The 22,575-nt window shown below is 38.8% G+C and overlaps 1 long non-coding RNA gene across 3 annotated transcripts in view; it reads left to right on the top strand.

The window, feature by feature from the left end:
* Window positions 1-22,575, top strand: part of LOC111562286 — a 437,724-nt gene that overhangs the window by 324,419 nt on the left and 90,730 nt on the right. For all 3 annotated transcript variants that reach the window (XR_006585378.1, XR_006585376.1, XR_006585377.1), the window contains 2 exons: window positions 19,920-20,015; window positions 20,390-20,566. This is a non-coding gene — a long non-coding RNA (uncharacterized LOC111562286). The remainder of the gene's footprint in view (window positions 1-19,919; window positions 20,016-20,389; window positions 20,567-22,575) is intronic.

The raw sequence follows: 22,575 nt of genomic DNA, 5'->3' as shown, positions 1-22,575 counted from the left end.
AATATAGAAAAACAAGAGAAGACCTCTTTGTTATTCATGTTTAAAAGAGCCCAAACTTTTCCAAAATAGTCCCATTTTCTACCCATGAATTGTACCCACCAAGTAATTTCTTTACTTTATGAATTGAAGTTTTCCCCAGAGTACTGTTACCTCTGTTCCCAAGAGGATCTTTGATGTTCTAAATTTGATAATAGAATAAACATTTTCATGGAGTATTATTTAACTTCACATAGTAGTATTGAAGTTCATAGTTTTTTAATTGTTCTTTAAATTTCTTTCATTTTCCTTTTTTTTAAATTTCTTTAAAATGTTTATTTTTGAGAGAGAGAATGAGAGAGAGAGAGAGAAAGAGAGAGAGAGAGAGAGAGAAGAGAGAGAGGGCAGAGGAGATGCAGAGACAGAGGGAGACACAGAATCTGAAGCAGGCTCCAAGCTCTGAACTGTCAGCACAGAGCCTGATGTGGGCTGGAACCTGAGAAACATAAGACCATGACCTGAGCCGAAGTCGGATGCTTAGTGAACTGAGCCACCCAGGTTCCCCTTTTTCATCTTTAAAACAGAATTCTGTCATTGCTCAGCTTGTACAATATACTAAGCAAAGTTTCAGAATACAGATCAAGATTTTAGTTAAATTGCCTATTTATTTGATGGAGAAAATAACATTTCTGTGTTTATTTTGAAATGCCTAAACTTCAGTGAGTGTAAAATGAAAATAAAAGCATTTAAGTTAAGTATAGAATTTGAAGAAACTGGACTGAGTCCTTTCTTTCTTCTAAGAACACTGTGACTTATTGATCGCAAGTTATATGTTTTAAACAATTTTGCATTTTATGCAGAACAAAGCATCTACTTTTTTATTTTTATTTTATTTTTTTATTTTAACTTGTTTTATTTTTCATTTTTAAAAATTTACATCCAAAGTAGTTAGCATATAGTGCAACAATGATTTCAGGACTAGATTCTTTAGTGCCTCTTACCCATTTAGCCCATCCCCCCTCCCACAACCCCTCCCACAACCCTCAGTTTGTTCTCCATATTTATGAGTCTCTTCTGTTTTGTCCCCCTCCCTGTTTTTATATAATTTTTGTTTCCCTTCCCTTATGTTCATCTGTTTTGTCTCTTAAAGTCCTCATATGAGTGAAGTCATATGATTTTTGTCTTTCTCTAACTGACTAATTTCACTTAGCATAATGCCCTGCAGTTCCATCCACGTAGTTGCAAATGGCAAGATTTCATTCTTTTTGATTGCCGAGGAGTACTTCATTGTGTGTATATATATACACCACATCTTCTTTGTCCATTCATCCATCGATGGACATTTGGGCTCTTTCCATACTTTGGCTATTGTTGATAGTGCTGCTATAAACATGGGGGTGCATTTGTCTCTTCGAAACAACACACTTGTATCCCTTGGATAAATGCCTAGTAGTGCAATTGTTGGGTCATTGGGTAGCTCTATTTTTAGTTTTTTGAGGAACGTCCATACTGTTTTCCAGAGTGACTGCACCAGCTTGCATTCCCACAAAGCATCTACTTTTTTAAAAAAAGGTTGCAAACTGTGGCTTGCAGGAAACTGGCTGTCTGTTTGTTTTTAAGTTTATTTATTTTGAGAGAGACAGAAACAGCGCAAGTGGGGAGGGGTAGAAAGGGAGAGAGAGAGAATCCCAAGCAGGCTCCCCATTGCCAGTGCAGAGCCTGATGTGGTGCTTGAACCCACGAGTCATGAGATCATGACCTGAGCCAAAACCAAGATTTGGATGCTTAACCAGCTGAGCCACCCAGGTGCTGTCTGTTTTCATAAATTAAGTTTTATTGAAACACAGCCACACCCAATCATTAAGTATTGCCTGTGGCTGCTTTTACACTACAACTGCAGAATTAGATATTTATGAAAGAGATCTTATATCCCATAAAGCCTAAAGTATTTACTATCTGTCCCTTTAAAGAAAAAGTTTGTGGACTCCTACTTTAAAGCATGTTAATTAAAAAAATATGTGTTGATTAAATAAGTGAATGGTTGAATGAATGAATAAGCTGAGTTATTCCCAATAGCGTGTGGCAGAAAAAGAGCTAATACATTAGAGAATCTGAGACATTCTTTGAGCCAAGAAAATTTTCTTTTATAATTTTTTCTATCATACTGGTGAGTGTGAAAAATACCTATTTTTCAATAAGTATTCTAATCATACCACCAGCTTAGTATTGCATAGTGGCTTTTCCCTCAAAGGACAAAAGTATTTCTATAAACCATCTCATTGAATATCATTAACCAATAGTTTTTGCTAACTAGAAAGTATGATATGAAACTACTAAATTCACATTGTTTCCTTGAGAATTCTTAGTTGGAACAAAACCTGCAAAATTCCACTAATAGTTGAGCTAATTTATCTCTCTGCACTTTCCCTAGAACATAGATACCGATGCTTACCAATAATTTATGAATCTCCTTTCAAGTTGAGCAAAACACTGATTTAGAAATAGAATTGAAATTGGTAGAATGGGTTTGACTAGGGGAGTGAAAGCTTAATAGGTAAAATTGTCTGAAGCAGTAAAGAACTGGGCTTTGTTAATTCATTGATCAGCTTAAACACACACACACACACACACACACACACACACACACACACACACACAGATTCTCTCTTGCTGATTTCAGTGGCTCACATCAAAGCAGAGATTTTTGGCATTTCTTATACACACCATAACTTTTTACCTTAAGTTTTTAAAATCATAAAATAATCTTGTCAGTATCTGTTCAGCTGCTCTTGAATCAACTGGAGAAAATTTAAAATAATGCTAAGTTACACAACTGTTCTTCTTCATTAATTGTAATTGGACCTATCACATGGAATAGAAAAAAAGGGGGGTAAGAATTTGATTTAAAAGACAATTGTGTCTTTTTTGGAGAGACAACCAACTGGAAACCAAAACAAAACTAACAATGCCTTTTTTTTTTTCTTGCTTTCTGGTCTTAGTGGTAAACAGTATGGGTTTGCTGTTGTGTCTGCTGGCGAGAATACGAACAGCCATTAGAAGCCACAGTAAATTGTTCAGTGGATTTTCTCTACTGAACTTATTGTTTTGAATCACAATGGGGTTTCAAACAATGTAATAACCTTATTCAGAATTTTTAAGTGTCAGAAAAAGTGGAGAAATGTACAACTTGCAAGAAAGGTTTTCCTTAATGTGGCCCTGAATGGCACCATTTTGTTGACTCTCCCAATGTGCTCTAATGAAGAAGGGATGTAGAGATAATTGAGGTCAAAAGCAAATCTGCAAAGAGCCTAAATGTCCATCAACTGATGAATGAATGAGGAAGTTGTGGTTTATATATACAATGGAATACTACTTGGCAATGAGAAAGAATGAAATCTGGCCTTTTGTAGCAATGTGGATGGAACTGGAGAATGTTATGCTAAGTGAAATAAGTTCTACAGAGAAAGACAGATACCACATGTTTTCACTCTTATGTGGATCCTGAGAAACTTAACAGAAGACCATGGGGGGAGGGGAAGGGGGAAAAAAAGTGAGGGAGGGAGGCAAACCGTAAGAGACTCTTAAAAACTGAGAATAAACTGAGGGTTGATGGGGGGTGGGAGGGAGGGGAAAGTGGGTGATGGGCATTGAGGAGGGCACCTGTTGGGATGAGCACTGGGTGTTGTATGGAAACCAACTTGACAATAAATTTCATATTTAAAAAAAAAAGCAAATCTGCGAAAGCTGACAAGATGTGATTCTTGCAACTCAGGATGGCTAAATGCCACCATCTCCTCCACACTAGTTTTCAAATACTGTATTTTGGATTCCACAAAGACCAAACACTTTGGCCAAACTCTTTCTCCCCGCTCCATGTTTAACCCCGAATATAAACTAGCAAAGGAAATTTAAACCAAGACTCCTGAATAATACACAGTTAAACAATTTAAAGTAGTATGGAATTTATCCCTAAATTACATGTATATCTCTCAGCCCTGAACCTGGTAGCTGGGAAGTGGATCGCTATATTTTCAGTCTTATTTCTTGTGGGAAGAGACTGAAGTTTAGGGAATCCAACCAGGTCTATCAGTCTTTTTGTTAGGCTCATGTCCATTAATAGACTTTTGAAGTCTATAAAATCTTGGAAATGGCACAATAGTTTTTATGCTTAGTGTATCTATGTATTCTGCTGGTATGATATCAATGATTTCACCAGATTCTCAAAGCAGTCCATGAAACTAAAAACATTGACAGTGATAGGTAAGTCTATTAAGATAATTATCTTATGGAAAGGTAACTTTTCCACTTAATCGTCCCAGTAATTCTGTAAATTGGCTAAGTATCATAGTGGAAAGGTTAATACAGATTCTGAAAACAGACAGCCAGCGTTCCAATCCCATCTCTGTCACTCATTAGCTTTATATCCCAACCTTCTATACTTCTGCAAAATGCAGTGTAACAGCACCTACATCATAGGGTGGCTCTGAGGAATGAATGAGTATTTATAAGATGTTTAGTCCTTACTAAATGATAAATATATTTATTAAAAGGTGTCAACAAAAATCCCTGGGATGCAAAGGTTTGGTCAGAGGCAAGGGAAAACTTTATTGCCGTACAGTTTGCAAACCAGGGAGACATAGGCTTTGGCTACAAACTGAAAGTATGCTCCAAAGGGGAAGGTTTAGGCTTTGGATTAAATAGGAAAAACTGCAAGTTCTGTGTCCTTATTGAGGTTGGTCAGGCTCAGGTCCCAAACAACAACATCCTTTCGTGTTGCAGTGGTCAAACCTGAATGAGGGAGCAGCCCTTCTGGAGTGTGAGATCTCACAACCTTAATGAGAGAAGACCCTCCTGGAGGGTAGGATTCTTACCAAGGCAGAAAACTTCTGAGACCTTAACCAGAAAAAGTGGGAGGACATGGATGTGACAGGGTGCTCCTGAATGTCTCCCGACACCACTGAGGAGCAAATGAGCCTGATGGAGTTAGTCTGAGAGGATGTGGAGAGGGGTCTGGGAGTCATTGTACATCCCACTTCTGACATTAAGGAATGTCAACAAAAATTCCTGGGATGCAAAGATTTGTCAGAGGCAAGGGAAAGCTTTATTGCCATATAGTTTGCAAACCAGAGAGACATAACCTTTGGCTACAAACTGAAAGTATGCTTCAAAGGGGAAGGTTTAAGCCTGAGGTTAAATAGGCAAAAGCTGCAAGTTTTGTACACTTATGGAGGTTGGTGAGAGCCATGTTCCAAAAAGCAACTTTAGGAGCAGAGTGACAAGCAGGGATACACTTCATTCTTTCTGATAGCAACTTTAGGATGTGGCAATCTCTGAAAAGCATGGTAAGATGTGTTGCAAGAATCTTTCTGCGAATTTTGTTGAAATTTGTGCAAGCTTGTCACCTCAGGTTGTGCTGACGGCCATTCAGTCTCATGATCATTCGACCTGATTAAAATTTTGGTTTCTCTCCCTTGACATGAGGGAACCCATATGTTTGTTAGCTTTTGTTCTCAAAGCTCTCCCCTGAAAAACTTAAATATACATACGTGTGTGTGTGTGTGTGTGTGTGTGTGTGTGTGTGTGTGTGCCAAATATATATGACAAGGACTAGGCATATGTTTATATGTAAGCACATACATGAAAAAAATATATATATATACACATCTATATTTATGTATATCTTTTTCATATAGATATTATATGCACATATATATGTGTATATATATGTATATATATATATATGTGTGTGTGTGTGTATATATATATATATATATATCTATATGAAAAAGTGCTAAGTAAATACCCCAGGTTTCAGATGATGAAACTGATTTAAGAGTTTTGCCTAAAATCACATTGTAAGAAAAGAACTAGATCTACACTTTGGGAACATTGTTTATTTTTTCAACTTAAATTTTGCTACTTATTGGCCCTGATAGATTGTCTATGGATGGCTCTTAGCTTTGTTTCCTCTCTGTCCTAACCTGCCCAGTGTTTCACTTTAAAATCATCTTCCAGGGGTGCCTGGGTGTCTCAATCAGTTAAGCATCTGACTTTGGCTCAGGTTATGATCTCATAGTTCATGAGTTTAAGCCCAGGTCAACTCTCTATGTTGACAGCTCAGAGTCTGGAGCCTGCTATAGATTCTGTGTCTCCCTCTCTCTCTCTGCCCCCGCCCCACTTGCACACTGTCTCTCTCTGTCACAAAAGTAAAGAAAACATTAAAAAAATCACCTTCTGTAGGTGCCTGGCTGGCTCAGTTGTCAGAGCATGCAACTTTTAATCTTGGAGGTCCCACATCTGGCATGAAGTTCCCACATCTAGCATGGAGTTTACTAAAAAAAAATTTTTTTTAATAAATAAATAAATAAATAAATAGAATAGAATAGAATAGAATAGAATAGAATAGAATGAACTTCCACTCCATTCTGTTTGCAGACCCTCACAATATTTCCTATACCTAGTTTGGATCACATTTTTGTCAAGAACCAGATTAAGGGTAAAAGAAAAAATTGTTGGAGCACTCATCTATGAGGGATGGTGAATTATCAATTGCATACTAAAATAAAATGTGTTTATCCAAACTCCTCTCCTGGAAGTTAAAATGAGGTACATTAAAATATCTTTAGAATAAGGCAAAGGAAAGAATTTCATCCCGATGTTCCCTCCCACCACATGTGCACACATGCTTGTGCACATACTCCCACACCACGTCGCACCACATCATACCACACCACACACCCACACACACTATCAATCCAAATATCTCCGGCTAATTTCAGTGTTTTTCTTTTGCTAAAGGAAATGTGTTAATTTGGGGCAAATTCTCAATTTTTCTTGAGAAAAGAGGAGAGATTGATCCACTCTAGGGTGTTCCTTCTCCCTTCTGCACACAGCTCTCAGCTGGAGGACTTTAAATTGTTGAACACTTACTTAAAGAATAAAAGTTTGAAGGGACCAATTATGAATCCACCCAAGAGCCCAATTTATCATCCTTCTTGGGTGCTTTTACATCTTCATCTAGCCATGCTTCTGACCACGAATTACAAAACCTGGATTATTTCTCATTGCCTGGAGTAGAATTCATGCTTATATTCCAGTCCATCAGGCTCTCTTTCTGTCCCCCAATCCTCATTCTTTTTTTATCCATGCTAGCCCAAATTCAGGAAGTGGTTTTCTTTTTCATGACTGCCAGAATTATAGAGTAGTGGAAAGTCTATTGGTAAATTTGTTACCAAGCAGATGAAGCTTTGAATCCTGGTTCCTCTATGTATCTGCTGTGTGATCTAGAGAAGGTTATTTACTCTCGCTGAGCTTCCTTTATCTTTTTCATCTATAAAATTGGAGAATAGCATTTACTTCAATGGTTGATATAAGGATAAAATAAAATAGCATACAAAAAAAAGATTCTGGCATAGAGCAGCTACTCAACAAATGCCAGGTTGTTTCATTAAATCATAGCTAAATATTCACTCTACAAATATGATCTATTACATTTTGAGTGTTTTATAGTTCACACAAAGAGTTTATATATATATCATTGTATTTGTTCCTCATGATGATCCCGTGAAACAAAAAGTATGATTCCTGTCTTACAGATAAGGAAACTGGGTGTCACAATGATTAAATGGTTTGCGGTTGATCACATAGCTAGTGTCAGAGTTGGAACTGAAATATGTTTCTTTTGATTTGAAATAGTTTTCCCTTTCAATTGTACCACATTGACATTTAAGAAACTTTTACTGGTTTAGACAGTAGTTTTAAACCCAATTTTGGCCCTGTTTATGTCACTTAAATTAATAATTCTCAGTTTCTTCACCCATTAAATAAAAAGGTAGAACCAAACAATTTAGTCCCTTTCCAGGTTTTAAAATATTTGGTTCTATAGTTCTAATACTAAGCAAATTAAGACTCTCCCAACTCCATCTCATCTGAAATATTAAGGCTGACATATTTTCCTTATTTATCATGAAGAATTACTCATGCATAGATTCTTCTTTAATCATTGATTATTGCTTAAATGGCCTTTTCCTAAGAATAGCTGGATGAACCTCAAAATAGTGGTGTAAGAATATGTAATCATGTGATATAATGATATTAAAGAAATTCATGAAGTTTTTGAGTTTACTTTCTATTCCATAAAATTATTTCGTCTCAATTAAAAATGGAGACCTAAAAGCTAAACTGCCAGAATGTAATGTTATCATAAATTACTGTATATACTAAGTCACTCTCATAAAATTTTTATGCTTAATACATTCTTTCCAACTAATAATTGCTTTCTGTTGTTCCAAAGAATTAATGTGAATAAAACATAAAGTATTATCTTTTTCAACTGGATGCTTTTGGCTTCTCTGTTTACATCGAGCCTTTTAAAAGAAGTGGTAGAGAAATATATTATAAAATGAACTCTGGACTATAGTGCTCTCTTCCTTTTCTTGGCTAATGGCATCATCGTTTACCTGCAGTTTAGAAAACTTGGATCACTCGGAATTTTCTCAATTCCATGATCTCACCCATGCCCCAATATTCCCAAATTTTATCTACCACTAAAACATCCCTTGAATCTGATGGCTTCTGTGTGCTGCCAATGTCGTAATCTCTTGTTGGACTATTGAAATTTATTTCTATCAGGCCTCTTGTCACCAGGCTGTCTGACACCATCCTTTTCTAAGTGATCTTCCTAAAACACAAATTAATCATTTCCCTCTGAAGGGTCTTAAAAAAAACTTTCACTATTCCGTTTGTTTGTTTGTTTTACCTTCTAGATACCTTCTGACCTCTTAGCACATAGTTTCTTCATGATTTGGTTTTAGGGTCCTTCTCTTCAATCTTATTTCTGAGCCCCACTACTATATACCTTATGCATGAATCAGTCATACAAAATTGTACTTAGGGATCCATGTCTTTGTGCATGTTTTTCTTGTTTGCTATTTCTGTACAGCTCTCCATGACTGCCTCCCACTATGGAGAACCCATACTCATCCATTCACAACTCAAGTATTAGTTACTCTGTGAAGATCCCTCTGGCCTTCCCTTCTGGCAGAGCAGAGTTAAGTAGCCTATCACTGCGATATTGTCGGTTTTGTGCATGTGTCTTCTATAGGATTTCTGCTGCACCTTAATCAGTTATTTACCTGTCCATATTGCTCATTGGACTGTGAGATTTTTAGCCTATATCTGATTCATTTTCTATCCCACAGCCAACAATATGCCTCATACGTTAAGTTATAAAATAGACATATATCGAATGAATAACAAATGCAAAAGTTTAGTATTGACCCCAAAGTTTATTGAGTATGTTCTTCACTGGTCCCTAAATCAAAGTTAGAGTCAACAATGTTGGTGACTTAAAATAGTTGACATGAAAGACACAAATGATGTGGGAGCATTAATTAACAATATGGGCCACAAACTGACAAAGCTTATGTATATAACTAATGGCCAACTAAATGTTTATACAGTATGTGCTACAAATTCGGGGGCAGAGACTGTTTGGTGAGCTAGAGTGATTTGGTAAAGGTTTTTGAAGGAGTGATTTAAGCCAAGATGGAAAAAGTATCTAGGATTTGAGAGCTAAAGAGGAAGGGAGAAGGTATTGGGGAAAGGGGGGAAATGTGATGAAAGGCATAGAGACAGAAGTGAGTAGAGTTCATAAAACAGTGAGTTGACAAATTATGCTATACTGGAAAATGAGGATGTGGCCACATTGTGCACGGCTCTTTGTGATCTGTCAATAATTACAGATCATATCTGGAAAGCAGGGGTAAGCCATGACAATACATTTGGATAGGGAAATGTAATAAGAATTGTGCCATTGAAAGAAAATATTTCAATGTCGATACCACTGGAAGGCTCCTGCTGGTGCATTTCAGGACTTGCCGTAAGGTAGAGTTAGTAAAAATGTATAAGGAAGACTGTGGAACAGTCTTAGTGTTAGTGTTCAATTCGACACAGGGCTACTGGTTAAAGAAAACAACTAAAAACAACTCAGGTTCAAATTGGGAAAATCAAGTGATAGAGGTAATAATGACTAGTATATATTGAACACACTAAGAATCACATTTTGATGTGTACCATTTCTAATCTCTACAAAAAAACTTCAAGTTAACTGTTGCCCCATTTTTTTTAATGATAAGAAGATGGCATTCAGGGAAACTAAGTAACTTGCCTTAACTTAGACCCTGATCTTTTACTTTAGTTCTTATGACAAAATCCTTATCTTACTGCCTATCCCCTGGATGTGATCATCTTCTCAGAACCAAAATACCTCAAAAATTTTTAAATCAAAGCTAAAAAACTTAAACAAAACAAAACTATAAAGCTGAGACCATCTTCTAGAACTTTCAGTATCATTATGATATAGGATATGGTTTGGCCAAACTTCTTGTCTCTACTTGTTTTTGGCTTTTCCCTCCTATCCCAAGCACAATGTTTAGCTTCCACTTTCTGGTCACTCCCAGTGTAGCTTGTTCTATTGCTCAAAAGTGTATCTTCTGGAAGCAGGGTTCAAAAAAAAAAAACAAAGGAAGTGAAATGGAGCAGCCAATTCACAGAGAATAATGAATTTCGTTGTTAATTGTGAATCACCAATGCAATCTCCAGGAGCAACTATTCATCCCAATATTGAAAATGTGGGATAAGAGTTCAAGAGGCAGATCAAAACTGCAAAATACAGGCTTTAATCTAGAGGAATTTATTGATGGAGTTGAAGCCAAATGGGAGCTCCAATAGAAAAGATAGAAAAGAGCAGGATAGAAGACTGAAACTAAAGCAATACATACCATTAGGGGGCAGCCTAGAAAGAGAAGCCATCAGTAGGAGCAAGAGAGGGAAGTGATGCAGAAACTACAGATGCCTTCAATGATGGGATAGTCAAGAATGTCAATTCTTGTGAAAGATCAGGGAGGATAGGAATAAAGAAAAGATGAATGAACTTGTGAATCAGGAAATAATCAGTGACCTTTGGGAATGTGGCTTTAGCAGTATGCCTAAGCTTTGACATCCTCTTAATTATCCACTGTTTAGTCCAATGGCTTAAATAGAAAATTATTTCTAGACTTAAACCGTAAACTGGAAAAGTTTCAGCACAAGTGAAACCCTTTTTGCCAGTATAAACTACCACCGGTCCAAAAAAAACTATGAAATAAGAAATGCTTACATATAGTCTTTGTGTGCCAATTCCTTTCTGCAAATTAGTGCCTTTCTTTCTGTGACTGCCCATGTAGAAAGCTACACCCATTCCAAAAACTGTATCTCTGCTTCCTCCCTCATCATTCTTTTATTCATCCATCCATTCATTTATTCATTAATTGAGTAAATAAACATTTATGGCTTGTCATTTCTGTCTGTTGCTTTCAATAATGCAATGAAAATATTTATGTTATTGAGGCTCTGTCATCTCTGCCAAAAACAGTAGAAGCAAAAGAGGTGAACTTTCTTTGACAAGCCATAACAATATTGTGTTTTATTTTCCATAATGTAGATTAAAAATAATAGAGTAGAAGGAAACCCTAAGAAAATCCAAGGAAAAAGGATCTTTTCCAACAAAAAGTTTATTTCCAGGGAGCATTTATGGCTTTAACTTCAGATTTAATCAGAGGTTTGGTTGGCCAAAATTATTATGTTGACATTTGTCTTTAAGGTCAACAACCTCCCCTTTCTTATTTAATTTATTTATTGCACTAAAATTCTTCCCCATTCTTTTGTCTCCTATCAAAACCCATTTAGAAAGTGCCCAGATCAGTCATCAACACTTCATTTTAACTTGTATATGCGTTTTAAGTCTTCATTCTAATCATTGAGTATATAGACTTTAACTCCTTAAAGAAATGTTAGGACTGTCAATCAGAAAGGAAAGGAACTATTTTCAAGGAAGTGCTCCCAGAGCCCCTAATATTATGTCACAAGAAAGACAGATCTCCCAACTGCCTACTACTTTCCTCCAGTATAGCAAGATGGTGCTTATACAGTTAATCTTTGCTGACAGAAATGGCAAAATGTAAAGGAGATGCTTTCAGGAAAAGCTTTAAAAATTATATTATCCTTTGGGAGGTTTTTTGAAGGCACACTTCTTTTTAATCACTTATTTTGGATTGTATACAATGGCCTTAATATATTGATGTATTTTCTCTCAGCTTTTACATCTGAGTTATTGCTCTTCGAGATGATGTTATAACCAAGGATTTTAAAAAATCACCTCATATTTTTTATTCAATGATAATAAATATGGTCTTTTCAGTAGTTATCCTAGAAAACTCTTTGTAGGGAAGTCATCAAAGCCAGTTTTAGGCAAGGCCAATCTGAACCATGTGCTGATATATTTTTAACGCTTTAACTGTAGTTAATAATACTGTGTTATGTATTTGAAAGTTACTGAGAGCATAGATCTTAAAAGTTTTCATAAATTTTTAGCACTAGATTCTGGAGCTATCATGTATCAATATTTTAAATGTATTCTAATGGTTTTCATCCCTCCCCCAAAAGCAAATGGTTTGTTTAGCTATAACGGGAAATGTAACAAGTATGTATGAGTTTTTTAGAAATACTATCCTTAGTCCACAGTGTTTAACGTTTTATTAATTTTACCTTGTATTAATCTAAGAAGTAATTGAGGTCAAATGTCAAGTGTTCATGAATCACTTTCCACCACAATTGATTTTGCTTTCTACTTTATTTTCTGAAGTTACTACAAAAACAGAATACTTGTAAAACTGGATGAAATCTTACAGAATAGGTTGTTTATTCATTTATTCAACAAATGTTTACTTAAAAGGGCTCTTTCATATGACATTATGATGGATATTAGGCAATGATATGCCTGCTCTCATAAAACTTGAAGCTGTCAGAGCTTCAACAAAACAAATTGTTAACATCTATGACGCACTTACTCTGTGGAGGGCATTGTTATAAGGGCTCTATATGTTATCTCTGTATGTTTAATTCTCACAACTCTATGACATAGGGACCATTATGGTCCCCAATCTACAGATGAAGAAGTAGCAGTATGGAGCTGAAAGGAAGGTGCTTATTCACCCAGCCTTGTAAGTGGTGGAGTCAGAATTTTAACCCATGTAATTTGGGTCCAGAGCCTGCACTTTTAAACAAAGGAGTCACACACAGAGCTATAAAATCACCACTATGCTAATCATTATGAAGGAGAGAGGTATAGTGCTACAAGAACATATAATGATTGGTTTGGAAAAATGGGAAACCTGGTCAGTGGCTGCTGATATCTTGAGAATGAGCTAAAAAATGAGTTTCTCATTTTTTTATAACCAAGGAATGATTGACATATTACCTTATATTAGTTTCAGATGTACAACATAATGATTAGATATTCATGTATTTTGCAAAATGATCATCACAATAAGTCTAGTTACCATCCATCACCATACATAGTTACAAATTCTTTTCTTGGGAGGAGCACTTATAACATCTACTCTCTTAGCAACTTTCAAAAATGCAATACAGTATTATTAACTATAGTCACAATGCTATATATTACATCCTCATGACTTACTCATGTCATGGAGTAAGTAACTGGAAGTTTGTAACTTTTGACCCCCTTCACCCATTTTTCCCACCTCCCCCATTCTCCTAAGTTCTGATTTTTAACAATGGGGTGTTCATAAGTAAAACTCATTTCTTATTGTTTTGCCCATTTCAGAGAGACGAAGTCAAAGAAAGGTGGTGCTTAAACTGCCTATGTATGTTCAAGACATACTTCTTACAGCATAAATCCCCTCTCTTAAGCTACAAGTTTCCCTTCTGGGAATCTCACTCTACTTTTTCTTTCCAGAGGAGCTGTTTGCAGTGAGTCTATGGAAAAACAATAGAAAAAAAAGATCTTAAGAAGGTGCAGGATTTCTGGTTCCTTTCTGAGAAAAAGCTGGCCTCTTGGGGATGGGGTATACCCCAGCTAGAGTGGGTCTTCGTGGTCCAGTAAAATGTGCCTACACTGAGCTGTGAAGTTTTGCCGTGAAAGTCTAGCATATAGCATGCTAAAGCAGATAACATCTACTGATGTAGAAATATGCAGTGTTCTACCTAGGAATGTTGGCAGTAATTTTGGGTTATTTGTTTAAAATCATTCTTCTCTACTCAAGAGCTTTCAGTCTTTGTAAGATCTTAAGAGACACCCAGAAGCTAAAACTCATTAATGGCCCCAGAGATAAGAGTGCGCTTGGTGTGTTTACTCAGAATTTGTTCCTCACCAACATCATGAAATATGAAATAAAGTTAAAGCATATTCATATGTGAAAGGAGAGTTTGAAGTTGAGCCCTGTGCTGACTCATAAAGGCATTATGATTTTGGAAAATCCTTCTCCTCAAACAGAGTGTTAACATCTCAGACTCACTCTGATCAGTCAATGCTTGCTTTCTACGTTTGCTTCTCAGAGAGGCTCTTGGCAGAAATTGTACTTTATAGTTTAGGAAGTAGTTGCACAATCATCATCACCTTGGTCCTCACAACCGCATCACAAGGGAGAAGCAAGTGTTGCTGTGTTTGTTGATATTATTTCTTCTTATTGTTATTGTTACCTCCATTGCACAAATGGAGAAACTCAGGCAGTTAAATAGTCTGACCAAGATTACATGACTCCAAGTGGAGAAACCATGCCTTGCACCAAAGTCTCCTTAAGTGCTATGAATGTAATACTGTAAATACTATATAATGTAAATACTATGCAATCCCCTCTATAAGATAATAAACAGTGACAGTTACGTTGGCAGAGGGAGGTCAGTTTGCATTCAATATCAGCCCAAATAACAGTTCATCAAAATGCACACAGCTTCCAAAGTGATGGGTTTGAACCTTCCTACAAAACCTGCCTGGTGGTAGTGGTGCTGGGGTTGGAAGAAGTTGCTTCTTAACACTTTGTTAAAGTAAGAGACCATCCAGAAGTTCTCATCTACCTCTTTCCCAGTCAGCTTAGTTGATAGACAGATTTAGAATGAAAAAGAAAGATGCCTCTAATTAAATCCTCATTTCTTTCACTCTCTTATTTTACTATTTTAGTCAAATAATATTAAGAGCTTGTGGCATCCAGCATGTCTAATATGCCATGATCCTAAAGGTCCCAGCCTAGTCAGGAGAGGAACAAGTAAATCAGGGATGACAGTACAATGTGGTGAGTACTGGGATAGAGATACGCAGGGCAGGAAAGGCATAAAGAAGAGGGTCATTTAAATCAGCTGGGGGTTTGTTAGATAAAGCTTTGTGAAACAGAGGTCATTGCAGTGTATTGCATTTGATTGCTTCAAAATTATTTTTGTAAAAAATCGTTGCTAAAAAACAAAAGCAAAAACAAAGCAAAACAAAACAAAAGAAAAAATCTTGTAGCCCTAACTTAACTACTGGTGTGCCTCAGGGTAAATCCTGTGTGTGGCAGGTGGGTCACAGCAGGAGCAAGGAGGCCAGTGGTGGTTGGAAGGCAAAGCCAAGCTTAGCCATTGATGGTCATCTCTGCTAGTTCAAAAATCCACCTCCTCACAATTTTTTTTTAATTTTTTTTCAACATTTATTTATTTTTTGGGGACAGAGAGAGAGACAGAGCATGAACGGGGGAGGGGCAGAGAGAGAGGGAGACACAGAATTGGAAACAGGCTCCAGGCTCTGAGCCATCAGCCCAGAACCTGACGCGGGGCTCGAACCCACGGACCGCGAGATCGTGACCTGGCTGAAGTCGGAGGCTTAACCGACTGCGCCACCCAGGCGCCCCATCCTCACAATTTTTTTTAATGTAAAGTAAAGGTAGAGGGAATACCTAGCAAGAACCTGAGAGAAGCTAGTGGCATCTCAGGATAATAAATAGGATCTGAGACTTGGGAGGCTAAAAACCAGGTATGGTTCCCTTGCCCAGCCCTCTCTAATGAACCAGGAAAGAGAGGAGGAAAGAACAGAAAATTTGCTGCTGATTGGACTGATACACTGGCTCCAGCATCTCTTTTAGTTCCTTAAACCTCCCCACCCTTGATTTCCTCTTCCTTGACCACCTCTCACATTTTAAGAGCACTGCCATCTAGATGGAACCTAATCTTGGATCTCCACCCAATCCCACTCAATCCCCATAACATGAATAGTAAATAAAGTACGCAAAATTGTTTAAAAATGCTTCTGCTGCAGTTGGACGGAAGGCTCTCTACTCTGCCTTCTTGATGTCTTCACAATCTATTTTAAGTGCCGAGTCACAGAATACATGTCACTCATTAGAGTAACTTCTGGACTATATTGACTGAGCTCTTCACCTATATTTTTGGACCAACTGGAGGAGCTGATATCTGATGTCTAGGATCCTTTAGAACTGTTATCTGCTATATAAATTCTTGAATTCTTCCCTGAAGGATGTTATCACATAAAGACTGTTAATTATTTTAATTAGTTAGATATGGCTATTTTGGCAGAGTTTTCTTGTGGTTCCCTGTGAAGTCACTGCTGGTCACTCATTCAGCATATGTTTGCAGAGCACTTGTGTGTGCCAGGCACTGTGTATATAAAGAGTGGTCCCTCCAGAAGCTTACAGTTTGGTGGGGCGCCTGGGTGGCTCAGTTGGTTAAGCGTCCGACTTCGGCTCAGGTCACAATCTTGTGGTTCGTGAGTTTGAGCCCTGCATCAGGCTCTGTGCTGACAGCTCAGCGCTTATAACCTGCTTCAGATTCTGTGTCCCCTATCTCTCTCCACCCACCTGTGCTCGCACTCTGTCTCTCCCTCAAAATAAGTAAACATTAAGAAAAATTTTTAAAAAAGATGCTTCAAAGTTTGTTGAAGAATGCAGACAGGTGGACAAACTTCTTCAATACACTCAACTTCATCATTCTATAGGTAACTTTAGAAAGACTAATTGATGACATAGATAATTAAACACAGAAATAGTCCAGGATATTTTTTAGCTCGTCCACAAAACTTGCTTGTGAGTACTTTTGAGGGCACTTACTGAGGTTTTCCTTGTACTTCTAGAAAAGATGTCAAGAATTTTAATAATATCTATAATGAAGGTTTCTATCTGTACTGAAGTGGAATTATAACTAATCATGTAAGCAAGAAATTTCTGAATAGGGTCTTTTCAAAAAGAAGTTTTATTTCCTAGCATAGAGTAAAAAAAAAAAGGCATACAGAACAAGGACACCATATTAAAAACGACTGATGAAAGAAACACCAACATACATATTTTAGGTTGTTGTAAAGCAAGGTAAAATAATGTATAAAAAGACTAAAAGTTTATTGCATATATTAACCATTTAATGATTATGTGAATTTATGTTTTCCTTCTTGTAGTAGGGAGCCTCAAAAATGTCCCCCAAAGATCCCTGCCTCCTGGAATTCACGCCTTTGTGTAATCTTTCTTCTTGAGTGAGGCCTGGGCCCAGTGATCCCCTTTTAATGAGTAAAATAAGCAGAAGTGGTAGGATGTCCCCTTGGAAGTGAAGCTACACAAACACTCTGACTTCCTTTTGTCTACTCTCTCTCTGTCTGCTCTCTCGCTCTGAGCGAAACCAGCTGCTTGCCGTATGGAGTGAGCTATCCTGTGCAGTGACCCAGGTGACGAGATACTAAGGGCTCCCAGCCAACAACTAGCAAGACACTAAGGCCCTCAGTCCAACAACCTGCACAAAATTCAACCTTAGCACAAGCACACGAATGAGTCTGGAAGCAGATCCTCCTCCAGCAGAGCCCTGAGATCCCTGCTGCCCAAATGACATGACAACACATTAATCCTAGCTTCATGGAAGGCGTTAGTCAGAGGATCCAGATAAACTGTGCCCAGATTCCTGACCCACAGAAACTGAGACATAATAACTATTTGATGTATTAAATCACTAAGTTTGGGAGTAATTTGTGGTGGAGAAATAGATATCAAATGCTGCCTCCCTGCAAAACTGAGGAAACTTTGTATTGGATCTTGAAAAAAATAAAAGGCCATTTTCTGCAGGTCTGCAAGCAGATGGAGACGATTGGTCTTGGCGTAATATGCCTTGTTTATTTGTTTTTCCTTCTGTATCCTTCACTAGCCACTCTCACGCATTCTTTCCCCCAGGCATGGAGGGTTGTGTCAGGAGCACCGAGGGAGGTGCAAGGAGCCTGCAGGAGATGCCCAGGATCCTCAGAGGAAAGGCCTCCCGGGCTGGGGCCAGGGCTGGGCATGAGGCATGAGCAAACACTTCCTGCTCACTTCTTCCCTAGGGGTTACATTTTTATCCATTTCACAAATTGAGATTCCACTTAAATTTTTTTTTAATTTTTTTTTCAACGTTTATTTATTTTGGGGACAGAGAGAGACAGAGCATGAACGGGGGAGGGGCAGAGAGAGAGGGAGACACAGAATCGGAAACAGGCTCCAGGCTCTGAGCCATCAGCCCAGAGCCCGACGCGGGGCTCGAACTCACGGACCGCGAGATCGCGACCTGGCTGAAGTCGGACGCTTAACCGACTGCGCCACCCAGGCGCCCCTCCACTTAAATTTTTATTCGAGGAAACTGTCTCAATTAAAAAGCGACTCTGAAAAGCTCGGAAAGCACTTAAGTAGTGCTTGATCTTTCTAGAACAAAAGATTGGGAGTTTGAACTGATGAGCTCCATTCCTGGGTCTGCTATGTAGTGCTCTGAATCCCAGTTTCCTCGGGTCTCCAAGGCTCAATTACCTGCCCTACCCATGTCACAGGGGTGTTGGGAGGCTTCTCTGTGTGGTTTGTGCATGCTGTCTGTTCTTGTGGCCTGGAACACTCTAGCCCAGATATTGCAGGCTTGTTCTCTTACTCATTCAGGATTCTCTACCCAAAGGCAAGGTCTTCCCTGACCTCCTACACGTATCACCTCACCACCGACCCCTCTCTCCATTCAGTAACTCTATTGATCTTTTTCATATCATTTATCACCACTCTATATATTTTGTGCTTATTTGTTTGCTATTTTAAAATTTATTTGTTCTTTCGTCCGCCTTGCGCTGGGATACAGGCTCCAAGAGAGCAAGGACTTAGCCTATTTGGTTGTATTCTGTCCTTGAAGGAGTTAGAACATTGCCTGACAACCAAGTGTTCTTGGTTCAGCAGCCATTTCTTGAATGGAATGAATGAGCAAATAAATGAATGAGTGAAACGGGACCATGACATGTGTTCCTCATATATTTCATGTGAAGTTCTAAAATAAGTTATTCTTGTGGAAGTCCTCCAGGGTAACTGCATCCTTTGACTACAACAAACAGAATAGTAACAGATTTATCCTTGCCTCTGAGACATGTTAAAGCTACTTCCTACTTTCAGATAAACCAAGGGTTTTCAAACCAGCTAATCTGGGCACACATTCTCTTTTTAATTTGATTTTTCAAAAGAAAATACTACCTAAGATTAAAGACCAGCTGCCACTCTCCCCCCCCCCGCCCCACATTCCAGCACATTCACGTTATTACTCTGACATTTTGCTGAAGAATCTGTGGTGTGGTTCACATGCCAAGCCGGTGTTACAACTCCCCCACCCTGTTGGCATCTGGAAAGTTTCCAGACCCATAGCTGAGAAAAGCAGAACTTAGAGGCAAAGGAGAAGCAAAGTTGCCCAGTTATGTTTCTCCATAATGTGAGGCTCTGTTTTGTGCTCACAGTTTGAATTCCTGGGTTGGATTCGAGAAATGATTTGTGAATAATTTCATATGAAATGAAACTAAACAATAGCAAACAGTGTTAATTGGTCTTCCTGTCGTAGACTAAAAATTGCTTCGGGATTGCTAAACTTTTGAAAATGACTTGAAATGATTAAAAGGAAGTAATGCATTTCTAAGTGTTTCTGTGTATGAGAGTGGTATAAATTACCAACCCGAAGTGTTAAAGTAGAACTTTTTAGAAACATTTTTGGAGTTAAGAGGGTTTTTTTTCCTCTCCAGTGGATTTATTTCTTTATAGAGAATAGGAGATGTCATAACTGCCTTTTTTCTCTCTTCCTACCTTGTTTTCTAGGCAAAGCCCATTAGCAGGTAGCACAAGCTGAATCCTGATTCTCTAGCTGCAAAGCACGGTGTGAAGAATGATGAAGATTAGCTCATTCTTGAGTAGGTATGCACAGTGGATCCCTGAGAGGTGCCAACATCTTTTTCCTCCCCCAAGGCAGAGTTGAGACTCAGTTCTCAGCACCAGTCCAGAAATACCGGTTGTTTTCCAACTGACATCTGTTCTGAATGGGCTGGTATGTGTTCAGATTAGTTGTTTGCGTCATATGGATTGTTAAATTTTGTAAATATTGTTCTTCACAATGGCCCTGAATTCCCTTTGTGGATTCAGCTGGCTCGAGAGATGCTTATGGCAAAAGATGTAACCTCAGGGGTAGAGGTGCACTCAGGGGTGGGCCAGTGAGGGCATCTCAGTCCTAGTAGAAGGAATCTCGACTTTGGCTGGGAATTCCCGGATGCAAATACTGTTAATTGTTCTAGATGGTGTGAAGTGCAGTTGTGAGGGCTGGAGTTGCTGTAGTCACTTTGTCACCACGAGGAAAACTGGCCCGAAGAAGAAGAATCTGATGCACAGGGAAGAGCAGAGCCAAGTAGAAGAGAACACTGGAGGTGGACCTGAAGCATACTCTCTCTCTGAGCCTTTTTGAGCCACATGAGGTAATATATTCCCTTAAATGATGTAGCCAATTTGATATGGACTTTTATGACTTGAAGCAAAAATCACCAACTGATAAAGGAGGGATTTATTGCTAGGGAGGTTGAGAGTGGTGTTCTTACAAATATTTTGTCTTTGGACATCCGAAGATTTATGGTGAAGAAGCAACAATTTGCCGAGTGTCTATTATTTCCCAGTTACCTTACATTGTTATTAAAGTTAATATCTAAAACAGTCCTGTGAGAAGAGGGATATTACCCCCATGTGCCAGATCAGCCAGCAAGGTGACTGAACCCAGGACTGTCTGACTCTGGAGCTCAGTGGTACCCTCGGCACTGTGTGCTCCTTCCCTTTGCATTGCACTGCACCTGCTTTGGTTGACCTGGTGGCGAGCACAGGCTGTGTCACAGCACAGGCACTTTTGAGGGTCTGTTGAAATCTGCTGACACTTAGTGACAAGCGTACGTCATGCTCATAAAACAAGTCCTTGAGTGCAGTGTCAGAGGGTTCTTAGACCTCCTTGAAAGCCATCATGCATCTCTTTATCCCCCCACTCCCAGTTTAAAAAACATCTAGTGTGGGGGCGCCTGGGTGGCGCAGTCGGTTAAGCGTCCGACTTCAGCCAGGTCACGATCTCGCGGTCCGTGAGTTCGAGCCCCGCGTCAGGCTCTGGGCTGATGGCTCAGAGCCTGGAGCCTGTTTCCGATTCTGTGTCTCCCTCTCTCTCTGCCCCTCCCCTGTTCATGCTCTGTCTCTCTCTGTCCCAAAAATAAATAAACGTTGAAAAAAAAATTAAAAAAAAAAAACATCTAGTGTGTTCTTTGTAGAAGCACGGGCAATTTTAAGTTAAAGAAATGACATAATTTGGGGCGCCTGGGTGGCTCGGTCAGTTAAGCGTCTGACTCTTGATTTTGGATCAGGTCATGATTTCATGGTTTGTGGATTCAAGCCCTGTGTGGGGCTTTGCGCTGACAGCACGGAGCATGCTTGGGAGTCTCTGTCTCTTCCTCTCTTTCTGCCCCTCCCCTGCTCATGTTTTCTCTCTCTCTCTCTCTCTCTCTCTCTCTCTCTCTCTCTCTCAAAGTAAATAAGTAAACTTAAAAAAAAAAATAAAGAAATAACATAATCTGATTTGCATTCTGCAGACATAATTCTGGTAGCTTCCAGAGGACAGAAGAGGGGATAGTGGCTGCAGGTAGGAAGCTGTGTTAGCAGTTTAGGGCAGAGCTGTGTGTGGCCGGCTGTGAGGGCCTGAGAGTGGAGTACAGCCCAGCGAGAGAGCAGAAGAAATGTGCAATGTGCAGAATGAGAGTGAGGCTGAAAGAGGAGTTGGGGTGGCTCCAAAGGCCTTACATTAGGTGACTTGACAGACGGATAAAATTGACCAGGAAAAGAAACACAAATAAGGGAAGCAGATGAAAGAATAAATTCAAACCATCCACACTATGATATAGGATGTGAGTTAGAATTCAGTTTAACATGGCTTCTACACCATGACTGATACGATTAAATGGGGTGGGGGGCAGCAGAGAAGTAGAGAGATGTTTCAGGTATAAGAAACATTATCTAAGAAGATGGAAAATTAGGAAGGAATATGGGCCAAGGGAAAGTTGAAGGGTGTGCCTTTCTTTTTCTCAAGAGAGTATTTCAATGTTTATGTGATCTGCATTTCGCAGGTCGAATTGGCCTGGGACTGAAAATAGGAACAGAAGAACAGCAACAAACAGTAACTTTCTGGGTCGACTTTCTTTACCATGCACCAGACACTTCACATGCCTAAGGGAACCGATCTCTTCCCTTTTCTGCCCTAACTGCTGAGGTAGTGCCCGGAAGCTGCAATGCTCTGCCCAAGACTCAGTTGGTCTTGCGCCCCCCACCCCTGACCTTTAAGGCTCGTCCATGTTCTACTGTTCCGCTTTGCTCCATGCTGTCCTCTCTTCTCAGGGACCATAAGTGAGTAAAGGACCCTTCTTTGTGTCTCTCACATCAACACCCAGATAATTGATTTCAG

This window comes from Felis catus, chromosome C2 (assembly GCF_018350175.1).
Source record: "Felis catus isolate Fca126 chromosome C2, F.catus_Fca126_mat1.0, whole genome shotgun sequence".
Lineage (NCBI taxonomy): Eukaryota > Metazoa > Chordata > Mammalia > Carnivora > Felidae > Felis > Felis catus.
Note: the sequence above shows the minus strand (reverse complement) of the source record. Positions and strands in the feature narration are given on the sequence as shown.